The following is a 16814-nucleotide window of genomic DNA, read 5'->3' as shown; positions in this document are numbered from 1 at the left end:
CAAACAGACTCCAACCTCTCCACAATGGCCAAGACCAGAGAGCTGTGTAAGGACATCAGGGATAAAATTGTAGACCTACACAAGGCTGGGATGGGCTACAGGACAATAGGCAAGCAGCTTGGTGAGAAGGCAACAACTGTTGGCGCAATTATTAGAAAATGGAAGAAGTTCAAGATGACGGTCAATCACCCTCGGTCTGGGGCTCCATGCAAGATCTCACCTCGTGGGGCATCAATGATCATGAGGAAGGTGAGGGATCAGCCCAGAACTACACGGCAGGACCTGGTCAATGACCTGAAGAGAGCTGAGACCACAGTCTAAAAAAAAACCAATAGTAACACACTACACTGTCATGGATTAAAATCCTGCAGTGCACGCAAGGTCCCCCTGCTCAAGCCAGCGCATGTCCAGGCCAGTCTGAAGTTTGCCATTGACCATCTGGATGATCCAGAAGAGGAATGGGAGAAGGTCATGTGGTCTGATGAGACAAAAAGAGAGCTTTTTGGTCTAAACTCCACTCGCTGTGTTTGGAGGAAGAAGGAGGATGAGTACAACCCCAAGAACACCCTCCCAAACGTCAAGAATGGAGGTGGAAACATCATTCTTTGTGGATGCTTTTCTGCAAAATGGACAGGGCGACTGCACCGTATTGAGGGGAGGATGGATGGGGCCATATATTGTGAGATCTTGGCCAACAACCTCCTTCCCTCAGTAAGAGCATTGAAGATGGGTCGTGGCTGGGTCTTCCAGCATGACATCGACCTGAACCACACAGCCAGGGCAACTAAGGAGTGGCTCCGTAAGAAGCATCTCAAGGTCCTGGAGTGGCTTAGCCAGTCTCCAGACCTGAATCCAATAGAAAATCTTTAGAGGGAGCTGAAAGTCCGTATTGCCCAGCGACAGCCCCCGAACCTGAAGGATCTGTAGAAGGTCTGTATGGAGGAGTGGCCCAAAATACCCTGCTGCAGTGTGTGCAAACCTGGTCAAGAACTACAGGAAACATATGTTCTCTGTAATTGCAATCAAAGATTTCTGTACCAAATATTAAGTTCTGCTTTTCTGATGTATCAAATACTTATGTCATGCAATAAAATGCAAATGAATTACTTAAAAATCATACAATGTGATTTTCTGGATTTTTGTTTTAGATTCCGTCTCTCACAGTTGAAGTGTACCTATGATAAAAATTACAGACCTCTACATGCTTTGTAAGTAGGAAAACCTGCAAAGTCGTCAGTGTATCAAATACTTGTTCTCCCCACTGTATATACCAAGTTTGAACACCCCTTCAAATGACTGAATTTGGCTATTTCAGCCACCCCCGTTTCTGACAGGTATTTAAAATTGAGCACACAGCCATGCAATCAGCTTGTTAATTAAAAGTCAATTAGCGTGACACTGGCAGTTTTTTAAATGACAATAACCGGAGGACAAAATGTTGACCGCCACAGCCCTAGTGTAAGCCCAGCAGAAATGGACACAAACACAGTAAACTTCAAAATGTTGACCGCCACAGCCCTAGTGTAAGCCCAGCAGAAATGGACACAAACACAGTAAACTTCAAAATGTTGACCGCCACAGCCCTAGTGTAAGCCCAGCAGAACTGGACACAAACACAGTAAACTTCAAAATGTTGACCGCCACAGCCCTAGTGTAAGCCCAGCAGAAATGGACACAAACACAGTAAACTTCAAAATGTTGACCGCCACAGCCCTAGTGTAAGCCCAGCAGAACTGGACACAAACACAGTAAACTTCAAAATGTTGACCGCCAAAGCCCTAGTGTAAGCCCAGCAGAAATGGACACAAACACAGTAAACTTCAAAAGGACATTTTTGTAATTAGTCTTCAGTACAGGGAGGCCTCCGGGTCTGGGACCATCTCTAGGCCGCTGACTAACTTCCCTATGGAGGCAGCCTAGTGGTTAGAGCGTTGGGCCAGTAACCGAAAGGTTGCTGGATCGAATCCCTGAAGTAAAAATCTATTGTGAACAAGGCAGTTAACCCACTGTTCCCCCAGCGGCCGAAGACGTGGATGTTGATTATGGCAGCCACCCGCACCTCTCTGATTCAGAGGGGTTGGGTTAAATGTGGAAGACACATTTCAGTTGAATGCCTTGTTCAAATCAAAGTTTATTTGTTATGTGCCGAATACAACAAGTGTAGACCTTACAGTGAAATGCTTACTTACAAGCTCTAAACAACAGTCCAAAAGGTATTAGGTGAACAATAGGTAAGTAAAGAAATAAAACAACAGTAAAAAAGACAGTGGAAAAATAACAGTAGCGAGGCTGTATACGGTAGCGAGGCTACATACAGACACCGGTTAGTCAGGCTGATTGAGGTAGTATGCACATGTAGATACGGTTAAAGTGACTATGCATATATGATAAACAGAGAGTTTCAGTAGCGTAGAAGAGGGGTTGGCGGGTGGTGGGTGGCGGGACACAGTGCAGATAGCCCAGTTAGCCAACTGTTGAAGCCTTTTTGTCCTAGACTTGGCACTTTGGTACCACTTGCCATGCGGTAGTAGAGAGAACAGTCTGTGACTGGTGGCTGGGGTCTTTTACAATTTTTAGGGCCTTCCTCTGACATCGCCTGGTGTATAGGTCCTGTTAGGTCCAATCTTAGCCCTGTATTAACGCTGTGCCTAAGCTTCCGGGTTAGAGTCCCACATCTTGAAAGCGGCAGCTCTACCCTTTAGCTCAGTGCGAATGTTGCCTGTAATCCATGGCTTCTGGTTGGGGTATGTACGTACAGTCACTGTGGTGACGACGTCATTGATGCACTTATTGATGAAGCCCGTGACTGATCTGGTATACTCCTCAATGCCATCGGAAGAATCCCGGAACATGCCTTTGATAGCAAAACAGTCCTGTAGTTTAGTATCTGCTTTACCTTTGAAGTTGTTGTACAACTGACTAGGCATCCCCTTTTCTCCATTCTCTCCCTGCTCCATAGGAGTGTTGGGCCATTCCAGTGGAATGTGCAGAGACGGCGTGTTTTTGTCCCAGTTGGGTGATGCAGCTTAAGCAGAGATTAGGGGAGTGTTACACTGTTCTGTTTGCCCAGATGCTCTCCTACACAGAACCGGCTGAGGAGTAAACACACAATCACTGTGAGGAATCTTCTATTTCTCTGGGATGTCCAGAGACTTTGTGTTAGGCTAGCCGAGTGACCTTATCTAGGGATTGAGCTAGTCATTGATGTCCTGATCGACTGGTTAACATTATATTGATTGAACTGTGATCAAGACATCCTCTTTAGTCTGCCGTAATAAGTGACTACAGTACAGATGTGGGGCCTCGCCATCACCTCGTCTACTGTGGGAAAATGGCAGAGGTCCAGAGAGAACATCCCTCTTGTCCTGTCCTATGGAGAGTTTTGGCCCCCTGAGGAGACTTTTGTGTGTGTGTGTGTGTGTTTTTCTGTCTGGTTGTTTACCCTCACTGTGAAGCACACAATCTTCTTCTAGGCTGGAGACATATTGGTTTTTATGCTACTGACTAAAGCCTGTCCCATGCTTCCCAGTGGAAACAGTTTGATATACAGCATATAATGCTGCTGTTTTTAGCTGTTAGAAAAACACTGACGTTGGAGATACACCGTTGGAGATACACCTACACGTTGGAGATACACACTGACGTTGGAGATACATGGATAAGCACAAAGTTAACAGATAGTTTCCATTTTGATCTATTCTATGTTTATGTTGTAACATAATTGGTATGTCTAATTAGTCTGATAGCAAATTAGGTCTCTGCTAATTAGTGCGTTGGACAATCATCTCTCCATCCCTGCAATGGCTGCCCACTCAGGTCCCCAGAGACTGGCTAGCTGATGATTTCTATATTTTTGTGGGGCTGTACGCGCGCACATTTTTCTTTAGGCAAGTCGAAGTTGGTGATTGGTCAACAGTAGGGGTGGGACCTATGGACGGGGTTCTTCAATTAAGTGTTTGCTGTCATTGGGCCCAAGAGCAAGACGAGAGAGCACAGCAGCAGCTAGGCCTTACTGTCTGCAGTGTACTGCTAGTTTTCATGCCAATGTTTTCACTTGCGATGTACTGCACCAAACATCTAGGCTAATGTAAAATTGCGCAACAGACCCTCTGCAAAAAAAAACAAAAAAGAGTCAATTCATTACATTTGATATTTCTTAATTCATGGCTACTGTGCCTTGAGGGACTAACACAGCCTTTTTTTCCTCTTGTTTTTCAAGCGAAGACCTTCAGAAGGGTGTATGCGAGCACAGACGTTTGCTTGGCCTTGGTGTCTCTGATTTAGTCATGATAAACCTCATGAACTGTGGCCTCCCTAGAGTGGAGCCTTGCTATTGTTCATCACTCACATGTGACATTCAGTAGGCAAGATAACAAACTCCCACTAGTACAAGATGTTTTTACTACAGAGATGGTGCAGTTCTACAGGTTATTTGGTTATCATCTGTGCTGGTTGATTGTTTACATGAGCACAGGCTGTGGAAAGTGCGTTCTCATATCCCGGTAGGCCAGCAGTATGGCTGCTATTTGGGTGCCATCTAGTGACCACAGGCAGTATTTTTGGAGGACTTCTCAAGTGTTGCTGGCATTTGATTGCTAATGAACTGGTCCCAAGCCACATTTCTTGGTCTTTATGCAATAGATGATACCGAACCAGATATCGCTCAGCTATTTCCTGTCATTCCTTCACCTGGATCAAAGTGGTATGTGTCCCTGGCTGTGAACAGTGAACACAGTCAGGGTGAGGCTGTATACTGGATACGTATGGCCTCACCCTGATACCTTTTCCCTCTGACTTTATCAGTTCATTTTATCTGCAGATTTTAGGCTCCTTCATTCAACGTTGTTTAGGCAGGCAGTCCAATACTTAAAAAGATGTTGCTTGTGTATACGCATTCATTGTGATATCGTCTGTTGCTGTACTTCCATGACTCACCACATGGTGGCAGTACTTATCATCTGAACCAGAACCTCAGTCTCACGCGGTCCATGAAAGCTAAAGGAACACCCCTCCCCTTAAAACGATAACATGAATAGCATCTATCGTCACCATATCAAGGGAACAGTGTTCATCGTGTTGTACCTAATTTAATTACTGTAGTGCAGTGCATTTAATTTGACAAAGTATTGATCAAAGGCCTCAATGTGTAAGCAAGCGTCTGAGTCCTTTGTTCGTGGGATCACTTTGATGCTCACAAGGCATGGAGTGGATTAATTCTCCCACTTGAATTAAATGGATTGAATACGGGTCCGTGGTAAGTCTGTCTTCAGCTCCTGCTACACAGGTACTGATGATAAAGAGGTTGCAGGACAAAAACACAAGGGAAGAACATGACAATATGTTCATTTGGGATCGGGGTTAGTATGGGCTTTTTAAATTCTTAATATATAATTTTAACAGGAAAGTTGAAATGTAAGGGATTATGGTGGACATTGTGACATTCTGTGCTTGTGTGCACGAGGTGGCAGAAAGCTGAAATACTTAAGTGTCTTTTCTAAGAGGTTCTCATGGCAACGGAGGGCAGAGCTGGCTAATGAGCAGGATCAAGTGGCCTGACAACCCAGGGTGACACGCTCATCAGCTCCCCACAGTCTCAGGGGACATGAGTGGGCAGCCATTGCAGGCGTGGAGGGATGATTGGCCCACACACTAATGATCAGAGACCTGAGACCTGATTTCATCACAGACTAATTAGACATAGCAATTAGGTTACTAAATAAACATTGTTCACAGTAGTGTTTATCTTTTCAATCTGTAATTTTGTTTCGCCAAATGCTTATCCTTGTGATTTTCATGAAGGTGTATCTCTAACGTCAGGGTTATCTAACAGTTAACATAAAGGTGAAATCGAGCAGGGTTTTTTTGTCATAGCCTGGGGAATAGTTATGTATACCCCAAGAGGCCAACTAGAAAAATAAATATTACCCACATCTGTGTTTTTTAAGTAAAATACATCATTAGCATTCAGCTTTGCAAGTTTCAGAAGGTTGTTATCAAACTGGTAGAATCCGTTTTGATAGAGAACTATTGTATTTGTTTTTGTTTAACATTTTTGAGCTACACAATATATACAAAAGTATGTGGACACCCCTTCGGCTATTTCAGCCACACCTGTTGCTGACGGATGTATAAAATCGAGCACACAACCAACGCAATCTCCATAGACAAACATTGGCATTACTGAAGAGCTCCGTGACTCTCAACGTGGGACCGTCATAGGATACCACCTTTCCAACAAGTCAGTTTAAATTTCTGCCTTGCTAGAGCTACCCCGGTCAACTGCAAGAGCTGTTATTATGAAGTGGAAACATCTAGGTGCAACAATGGCTCAGCCGCGAAGTGGTGGGCCACACAAGCTCACAGAACGGGACCGCGTAGCGCATAAAAATCGTCTGTCCTAGGTTGCAACACTCACTACGAGTTCCAAACTGCCTCTGGAAGCAATGTCAGTAGAAGAGCTGTTAGTCGGGAGCTTCATGAAATGGGTTTCCATGGCCGAGCAGCTGCACACAAGCCTAAGATCACCATGCTCAATGCCAAGTGTTGGCTGGAGTGCTGTAAATCTCGCCACCATTGGACTCTGGAGCAGTGGAAACACATTCTCTGGAGTGGTAAATCACGCTTCACTATCTGGCAGTTCGACAGGTGAATCTGGGTTTGACGGATGGCAGGAGAACGCTACCTGCCCCAATGCGTAGTGCCAACTGTAAAGTTTGGTGGAGGAGGAGTAATGGTCTGGGGCGGTTTTTCGTGGTTCGAAAAAACTAAGGGCTAGGGCCCTTAGTGCCAGTGAAGGAAATCTTAACGCTAAAGCATTCTAGACGATTCTGTGCTTCCAACTTTGTGCCAACAGGCCCTTTCCTGTTTAAGAATGACAATGCTCCAGTGCACAAAGCAAGGTCCATACATAAATGGTTTGTCGCGATCCATGTGGAAGAACCTGCACAAAGCCCTAACCCCAACCCCATCCAACACTTTTGGGATGAATTGGAACACCAAATATGAGCCAGGCCTAATTGGCCAACACCATTGCCCATCCTCAGTAATGCTCTTGTGGCTGAATGGAAGCAAGTCTTCCCAGAAGAGTGGAGGCTGTTATAGCAGCAGAGGGGGGCATTAATATGATTTTGTAACGAGATGTTCGAAGAGCAGGTGTCCACATACCTTTTGGTAATGTAGTGTATCTTGCTGCAGGTGCATGGCAACAGAGATAACTTTTTAACAATTGATCACACTGCTCTTGCTAGTATCACTTGTTTATTGAAGCTTAATTTATTGGCCTCTTGGCGTTCGTCAAAGCTTTTTAATTAAAAAAAGATCACCTAAAACATTTTAGAATTGATCTCCTCGCGGAAATTCGGATTACTTTTACAATTAGGCCTTTATGAATCATGTACCTGCATGAAGCAAGGCACCACAGTCGACGTGACTCGTACATCATTTCTCCTCACAGAAAAACAGAGACCTTATTACATGGAGACCTCTGAAATCAGGTTCCTACATTAATCAGACTATTATCGTACAATCTATTTTTTAATGGGACGCTCATGTAATTCCGACCCCTCTGTCACAGTCTGTTTTAAAATCAACTCTTCAGTTTTTGATAAGATCTCTCTCATTGCCTCTCATTTTCAACCGGCTAGTCATAGCCAAATAAGGGGTGCCCTCATCCCTCCCAAAGGCAAAGCTCTGTGAGCGGTTACTCCTTCCTTCTCTGGTGTAGATCTCTCTTTCTCCCTCTTTCAATCTGGAGTCTCCTCACTGACTAGAAAGGATTTTACATCCGTTATGGTCTGGTTTTCTCCTCTACCCTCTTCATTGACTGCCTGAGTCACAGTAAGTAAGTAGACACATTTACTGATGTTATAACTTTAACTGTAATCTGTTAGGTCTTTTCAGATGCTTGTGAGTTCATTCACACCTCAAGTGTGAGTTTTGAGGGGGGATTTGAAAACCGCTTTTCTTTCCAAACAGACTTTTTGAGGTATTCAATTTGGCGTACGGTGTAATGTGGCAGAACGTGTGTGGTATTTAAAAGAGCAAGGTGGCATGTACACTGCTCATTAGAAGATATCAGACTAGCACCTTCAAAGTACTAAACCTTACTGTATTGAAAGTTGACTTTCTATTGTACACTATGGACTTTTAAGAAATCACAAGTGGCCTAATGTGTACCTGAAATACGGTAAGTATGCAAAATGTAACAGCTGGATGTATGACATGAGAACGGGTTGATGAGGTCGCGTAGTGCTGGGAGCTGCAGTGAGAGTCCCTCTCTTTCTGCCTGGTAATGGGTTTCAGGTTGGCTCTGTACTCTACAGGGAACTGGCCTCCCCCTCTCTCTCGCTCGCGCGCTCCTACAGTTCTCTCAAGGCCGTGAGATTCAACACTCTGTTAGTCAATGTTACGCTACACCTGAACATGGTTAAGGATTCTCATGGGCTTCATTTGGGGTTTTGAACCGTAGCTTCTCTCTCTACCCCCCCCCCCCCCCCCCCCTTCTCTCTCCTCTCAACATGCACACCTCAATTAAGCCGAAGCTTGTTAAAACGTGTACAGTGGTGTTGGGAGGGGAGGGTCTGCCCCCGCATTGGTTAAAAACAGCTCCTTGTGAAATTCAATGGGGCACTATGAAGCCTTCCCCTTCTCTCCTCCCCACAGCAGGCCAGTCTCAGATCCCACAGATGGCATCTCTGCCATTGAGCTTCTCCTTGGCCTAAATTAAAAAAGCTGCAGGTCCATCAGTACTGGACTGGCAAACATTTTAGATTGGTCATATTCTGAGGCCTGAGCCTAGACTGGATAGTATTAGCTTTTTCATATTAACTTTGTTGCCACTGGAAAATCTGGATCTCTTGTTTCACACAAGTGGGGGGCTGATTGTATGTAAGTATAGGCCTCTTATATATTCTACAGTCTGTTGGGGGTTTCTTTATGCCTTCTGCCTTAGTGTTTTTGCGTGCCTTCTGAGTTCAAGAAAAAAGAGAATGCAAGAAAATAAGTTCTAAGAAGTACTTTGCCGTAGTTCGTGTTGAACTTTCTGAAGGGTAAGGGAGTTGCTAGGTCAGACTATCAGCAATTGTTGTTAGTGTTCATCGAACAGATTTACAGTCCCTCCGAGTACCTCTTGAATTGTGGGAACGATTTCCAGTATTGTCAGAGCTGCAGAATGAGATGTGTAGATTGGGTGCTAACTGCAGTCGCTGACTAGCTCTTCCTGTGTTTGACTAAAGCAAACTGTACAGAATATTCCAGAACCGCTAGACTCACAGTGCAGTGAGTAGCCTACAGCCGTGACAAAGATGCTGAAGCTACATCTCCCCCTATTACTGTATACATGTCGTTCCATGACATTAACCTGGCTGGACCTAGAACATTCCATGGAAAGTCAGAAATCCACACAGGCGACACTAGGATTGGAAATCTGCCACTAGATTGCAGAACTGAGCAGTATTATTTCGGCCTAGAGGATAAGAGCAGTGCATGTTTTTCATGCTCATAGTTTCCGTTTGGTTTCCAGGAGCTAATGCAGAACGTTATCCTGGATATTTCCCTGAGCCTTTTACATAACCTAGTTCTGTTTTGATAAGAACATCATTCCTTTATCAGGAAAGGTATTCCGATATCAGCCTCTCTAAACAGCATCAATTGATGCTTTTGATAGGCCCAAGCCAGTTCTCCTATCCTAGGTAAGAGGACAAGGCCTGGCCTGGACACAAAATATTTAGTCAACGCTGAAAAAGTCCAGACATCCACTTATGGAAAGACAAACATTACCTTGTGAAGACACAGGAAGCGTGGAGGACAGGCGTTTGGGAGAGTCTCTCTGCTGCTTGAAAGACATTACAAAACAGGCTTGTCAGTTATTGACTTTGAATAGAGTGGAGGAGTGTACAGTGTTCTCTCAGATTGTCCTCATGTTCTTACAGCTATAGTAGGAGAATGATTGTCTGTGTTTACGTCTCAGGATCGTCTGGTTTACACTGTTTGGATGGACGGCTTGGTCGAATGTCTTTATGCTGAGATACCGTAGCTGACTAGCTGTAGTACAGAGCAGGCTCATTTCTGATGGTGGTCTGGTCTGCAAGGTATGTCATGAATACCCTGTCAGCTGATACTGGAGTGTATATGCGAGGCGCTGTCTCAACCCTAATTTTAAGAGTTAGCTGGGACGCATCTGCCTGACTGGATCCTGACGGGCTATTTTATGATATTAAAAACATTTTCTCAAAGGGATTTATTGCCTCTGTTATAGCTGTTTTGGCTGAAGTTTTCAACTGTTTTACATATCAGAAATCTGTGTTTTTTTACGAGACCTGTGACATTCTTACAGCTTTAAGTATGTATGACCTCTCTCCCAGCGACCTCACCAGAGTAACAGGCACAGCACATTAACCGTCTCACCCTAACCCTCCTCCACAATGTTTCGCTTTCTTAAACTGGGAAAAAGTAGACCTTAAGCGTAAATCATAGTCCACAGTCGCTGAGATGTGGTAGTCCGGCATCCCATAGTGACGTAGCTAGACTCTGAGACACCGCGGGGGACGCACAGCTCGAACACGCACCTCCCCAAAATTCCCAACCGCGTGGCTCCTAATACGCAGTTGGAGGAATTGCTTGAGCTGCGTTGAGGATTTGAAGTATAAAAGCCAATGGTCCCCGACCCAACAAACGTAATAAATATACAGTATCAGTTTGGAATGTATTTTCTTCTTAATGCGTTTGAGACAATCAGTTGTGTGGTGACAAGGTAGGGGTGGTATACAGAAGATAGCCCTATTTTGGTAGAAGACCAAGTCCATATTATGACAAGAACCACTCAAATAAGCAAAGAGAAATGATAGTCCATCATTACTTTGACATGAAGGTCAGTCCATCTGGAAAATTTCAAGAACTTTGAAAGGGTCTTCAAGTGCAGTCGCAAAAACCATCAGGCGCTATGATGAAACTGGCTCTCATGAGGACCACCACAGGAAAGGAAGAGCCAGAGTTACCTCTGCTGAAGAGGATAAGTTCATTAGAGTTACCAGCCCAAAGAAATGCTTCAGGGTTCAAGTAACAGACACATCTCAACATCAACTGTTCAGAGGAGACTGCGTGAACCAGGTCTTCATGGTTGAATTGCTGCAAAGAAACAACTAGTAAAAGGATACCAATAATAAGAAGACATTTGCTTGGGCCAAGAAACACGAGCAATGAACATTAGGCCGGTGAAAATCTGTCCTTTGGTCTCATGAGTCCAAATTTGAGATTTGTCCCGAAGCCACTCCTGTGTTGTCTTGGCTGTGTGCTTAGGGTCATTGTCCTGTTGGAAGGTGAACCTTCGCCCCAGTCTGAGGTCAAGAATCTCTCTGTACTTTACTCCGTTCATCTTTCCCTTGATCCTGACTAGTCTTCCAGTCCCTGGGGATGGTGCCAGGCTTCCTCCAGATGTGACGCTTGGCATTCAGGCCAAAGAGTTCAATCTTGGTTTCATCAGACCAGATAATCTTATTTCTCATGGTGAGAGTCTTTAGGTGCCTTTTGGCAAACTCTAAGCGGGCTGTCATGTGCCTTTTCCTGAGGAGTGACTTCCGTCTGGCCTGTCTACCATAAAGTCCTGATTGGTGGAGTGCTGCAGAAATGGTTGTCCTTCTGGAAGGTTCTTCAATCTCCACAGAGGAACTCTGGAACTCTGTCAGAGTGACCATGGAGTTCTTGGTAACCTCCCTGACCAAGGCCCTTCTCCCCTGATTGCTCAGTTTGGCTGGGTGGCCAGCTTTATGAAGTGTCTTGGTGGTTCCTTCTTCCATTTAAGAATGATGGCGGCCACTGTGTTCTTGGGGACCTTCAATGCTGCAGAAATGTTTTGGTACCCTTCCCCAGATCTGTGCCTCGACACAGTCCTGTCTGTTCTACAGACAATTCCTTCGACCACATGGCTTAGTTTTCGCTCTGACATGCGTTGTCAACTGTGGGACAGGTGTGTGCCTTTCCAAATGATGTCCAATCAATAGAATTTACCACAGGTGGACTCCAATCAAGTTGTAGAAACATCTGAAGGATGATCAATGGAAACAGGATGCACCTGTACTCAATGTTGAGTCTCATAGCAAAGGGTCTGAATTATTTATTAATATTTTCTATACATTTGCCAAAATAAAAATTAACTGTTTTCGCTTTGTCATTATGGGGTATTGTGTCTAGATGGCTGAGGAAAATGTTTTATTTAATCATTTTTAGAATAAGGCTGTCACATAACAAAATGTGGACAGTAAAATCTATTTAGCCTCAAATAAATAATGAAACATGTTCAATTTGGTTTAAATAATGCAAAAACAAAGTGTTAGAGAAGAAAGTAAAAGTGCAATATGTGCTATGTAAGACAGCTAACGTTTCAGTTCCTTGCTCAGAACATGAGAACATATGAAAGCTGGTTGTTCCTTTTAACATGAGTCTTCAATATTCCCAGGTAAGACGTTTTAGGTTGTAGTTATTATAGGAATTATAGGACTATTTCTCTCTATTTCATTAACCTTTGACTATTGGATGTTCTTATAGGCACTTTAGTATTGCCAGTGTAACAGTATAGCTTCCGTCCCTCTCCTCGTTCCTCCCTGGGCTCGAACCAGCAACACAACGACAACAGCCACCATCGAAGCAGCATTACCCATGCAGAGCAAGGGGAACAACTACTTGAAGACTCAGAGTGAGTGGCGTTTGAAACGCTATTAGCGCGCGCTAACTAGCTAGCCATTTCACTTTGGTTACACCAGCCTCATCTCGGGAGTTGATAGGCTTGAAGTCATAAACAGCGCAATACTTGACACACAATAAAGAGCTGCTGGCAAAACGCACGAAAGTGTTAGTTTGAATGAATGTTTACGCGCCTGCTTCTGCCTACCACCGCTCAGTCAGATACTTAGATACTTCCATGCTTGTATGCTCAGTTAGATTATATGCAACGCAGGACACGCTAGATAATATCTAGTAAAATCATCAACCATGTGTAGTTAACTAGTGATTATGATTGATTGTTTTTTATAAGATAAGTTTAATGCTAGCTAGCAACTTACCTTGGCTTACTGCATTCGCGTAACAGGCAGTCTCCTTGTGGAGTGCAACGAGAGAGAGGCAGGTCGTTATTGCGTTGGACTAGTTAACTGTAAGGTTGCAAGATTGGCTGGGTGGCCAGGTGACATGGTGAAAATTAGTCGTTCTGCCCCTAAACAAGGCAGTTAACCCACCGTTCCTAGGCCGTCATTGAAAATAAGAATGTGTTCTTAACTGACTTGCTCAGTTAAATAAACATATAAAAAAGACAAAAAAAATGGCAAATCGGCGCCCAAAATTACAGATTTCCGATTGTTATGAAAACTTGAAATCGGCCCTAATTAATCGTCCATTCCGATTAATCGGTCGACCTCTAGTGTATAGCTGTCCTTTTTCAGGACCCTGTCTTTCAAAGATAATTCGTAAAAATCCAAATAACTTCAGCTCTTCATTGTAAAGGGTTTAAACACTGTTTCCCGTGCTTGTTCAATGAACCATAAACAATGAATGAACATGCACCTGTGGAACGGTCGTTAAGACACTAACAGCTTACAGACGGTAGGCAGTTAAAGACACAGTTATGGAAACTTAGGACACTAAGAGGCCTTTCTACTTACTCTGAAAAACACCAAAAGAAAGATGCTCAGGGTCTGTGGAACTTGTTCAGTTTATGTCTGTTGTTGAATCTTGTTATGGTCATACAAATATTTACACATGTTTGCTGAAAATAAACACAGTTGACAGTGAGTGGACGTTTAAGAATACTAGACTATACTAGGTGCAATTTAGAAATGAGGTTCTTCAGTTTTTCTCTTGTGTCAGTAACCTACTACAGTCACTCAATTAGCCATGTCAGCTAACAATTTTTTATTTTGGTAGTTAGTCTAGCCAGCTATCTAAACTTATAGTAATCATTGCTTAATACCAACCTGGCCTCACAGGGCACGTGTACAAATGCCGGGACTCCAGTAGGCACCCATCAATTTTGTTTGTCATTCTCACTCAGATATCATATTAACATGGCATAAGTTAATACAACATGTGTAGAATTGCAGGAAATTTGCTTAAATATGCAAAAATGTCTCTCCACCCAATGGCAAAATGGGTACAATTCCAGGTAATGAACTTTAAAACTTACATTCTTCTCTGCACTGCCACAATATTTTGTCACGAGATGGACGGGACCCCCAACCAAATCTCACTTGGGGCCCCCAACAGGCTAGACCCGGCCCTGCGTCCATTGCATCTGGGTGAAATCTGAGATGTACTATTCCATATCAGCCAGCATCCCTATGCTCTGAGAAACTAGGGAGGAGCTCTGAATGTGACAGGTCTCAGCGGATACACCGAGCCTTGATCCAGAATACATCCACCTCCCCCACTCCACCCCACTCTCTCTTGCCGTAACACTAGCCCACCCTGCTTGTCACTTCCACACCATGGGGGGCTCATATGCCAGGCAGCACAGCATTGTAACATGTTGGGGACAACTGTGTTCTGTTTGGGTCACATGATAGGGGACAGAGGGGTTCAGAATTCTAAAAGGATCAACAGGTCACTACTGTCACATAGAGGCCACGTCCCACGCATGGCTCAGCTGAGTCAGGCTGTTCGTGCACTGTCCATGCTAATCACTGCCCAGAATGGCTGGCTCACTGGCTGGTTGCCAGGCAGAGAAATCTGCTGGGCCTTGATAATGGGTTAATGCATTGATATGTGTTCTATAGTTTACTGTACTGGTGCAATTTGAGTATAGTATCGGATGGATGAGGGATTTTTACATGTTAAGAGACAAAGCAAATATATATTGTTAGGTTATATTCAAAGTTTATTTGGGACAGTTGGTCAGTCATGTCTGTTCACTTTTTAAATTTGTGTAAACATAGTGGCTCTCCCACGAAACCTGAGAGTCGAGGAGACTATCGAGGGAATTTCCCCCTCTTCGAAAAACACAATATAAGATCTCTCCTATTTCGAGCCATATTGCGGATGTTGTTTCCATGTGTGACTGACTGACATACGTGTGTGTGTGTGATGGGGAATAGTCAGACTGGTAAGGACTTGATGTACGTGTCTCAGTAGTGTAGGCAGCTGCCATGTGTCCATCAACCAGGGCACATTCCCTGTGCTCCTCTGCGTCTGCAGAGCCACGGCCGGGCGAGTCTCACATACAGGGCAGTTGGGGTTTCCATCCAGGGTTCAGGGTGGCAGGGCGGCAGGGTAGCCTAGTGGTTAGAGCGTTGGACTAGTAACCGGAAGGTTGTGAGTTCAAACCCCCGAGCTGACAAGGTACAAATCTGTCGTTCTGCCCCTGAACAGGCAGTTAACCCACTGTTCCCAGGCCGTCATTGAAAATAAGAATTTGTTCTTAACTGACTTGCCTGGTTAAATAAAGGTAAAATAAAAAAAAAAAAAAAAAAAAAAAGATTCTCTGGCCAGGGACCACACACACCATCAAATTACTCAAGAGGCATGGAGGACACACACACGCCAGCTCTGGATTCCAGACAGACAGACCAGAGAAGCTCTCTTTAGGTGTTTATGAACTGTGATGAGCTTCTATCTGGGCCATTTCTCTTTTATTCCCAACACTGGGTCTTCGACAGAGTCTGTCAGCATTCCAGTGTATGAAGTATGAAGGGACTCCGAGGGAGTAGTAGTCATCTTCCAGTTGTACCAAGTGAGGAATACTTGGAAAAAGCTCAACAGTTCATGCAGGCCGCACTTCGCTAATATCCCTTTGATCTAGAATGGCATGGCATGACGGCGATCTAAGGCTGTTGCCAGGCAGACTGGAGAGAGACATGTTGTAATCCCTCTCAACGGCCCATGTTCTGGGTGTGTGTAGAGTAGACGTTGTGCTCAGAGAAATAAGTGCCAGTTAATGGACTTGTGCTGTCTCGGTCTGTCCTGGAACCCAGGACTACCTGGAAAACGGTGGCAATTGTTACTGAGTGGACTATTCTGGCTAAATAAATACATGAAATGAATGTCCTGCGTGGCTCTTTCCTAACTGGTTAAGATTAATACATATTCTGTGAGAGAGCGAGTCGTTTGACACCGAGAGGCAGGCAAACATCAAATGGACACCACTCTGCCTACAGTGGCTCTTGGTTTGTTCTCTTGCATATATCTGCTGCTGGAACACAGGCAACAAGGGCACAAGAGCTTCGCAACTTTGCTGTCCCATGTGGCTCAGTTGGTAGAGCATGGCACTTGCAATGCCAGGCATGTGGGTTCGATTCCCACGGGGGACCAGAACATTAAGCATGAAAATGTATCCACTCACTACTGTAAGTTGCTCAGGATAAGCAAGTCTGCTAAATGACTAAATTGTAAAACATGTAACTTGACAATTTTGTGACTGGCTGCTGTAGCCTAATTTACAGAACGTGCAGGCTGGTCGATTTCAGGCCCCGAGGGGCCAGTTTAAAATCTGACAACAGCAAACTGGCCTTTCAGACAGGAAACCCATCCCATGAGCAGAACGTTTATCTGGGCTGGTGACTGCAGGGTCCATGACTTCTGGACTACTTTCATCGTAAACAGGAGTTTTTTGTTTGTTTTTTTGTGTGCCATTTTTCTTTCAGCATCAGGGCTTTCTGTTAGTCAGACCAGACCTGGGTTGAAATGCTATTTGGGTTTGAAATCTTTAAAATACCTGAGCTTTGGCTTGTCTGGAGTGCCAGGTTTGGACTTTTCTATTGGTTTCATTGCAACAGGTACGCTCAATCAAGCACAGCTAATGTGTCTGGTTACAAAGGACAAGTAATGGTAGAATA

At 44.3% G+C, this 16814-nt stretch overlaps 1 protein-coding gene across 18 annotated transcripts in view; it reads left to right on the top strand.

Moving 5' to 3' along the window:
• The window catches only part of LOC110491405 (1-phosphatidylinositol 4,5-bisphosphate phosphodiesterase epsilon-1), an 83492-nt gene that overhangs the window by 27631 nt on the left and 39047 nt on the right, over positions 1-16814 (top strand). For 3 of the 18 annotated variants that reach the window (XM_090201948.1, XM_090201946.1, XM_090201944.1), the window contains exon 1: positions 7596-7836. The exons of 12 other annotated variants lie outside the window; for them this stretch is intronic. The gene's annotated coding sequence lies outside the window, so the exon portion shown is untranslated. Of the gene's footprint in view, positions 1-7595; positions 7841-16814 lie in introns of those variants that run through there. 3 more of the 18 variants (XM_090201949.1, XM_090201945.1, XM_090201943.1) reach the window with 1 other exon arrangement.

The sequence above is a fragment of the Oncorhynchus mykiss genome, chromosome 16 (genome assembly GCF_057628025.1).
Source record: "Oncorhynchus mykiss isolate SJ-2025 chromosome 16, ASM5762802v1, whole genome shotgun sequence".
Lineage (NCBI taxonomy): Eukaryota > Metazoa > Chordata > Actinopteri > Salmoniformes > Salmonidae > Oncorhynchus > Oncorhynchus mykiss.
The sequence above is the reverse complement of the archived record's forward strand: the minus strand, read 5'-3'. Positions and strand labels throughout refer to the sequence as shown.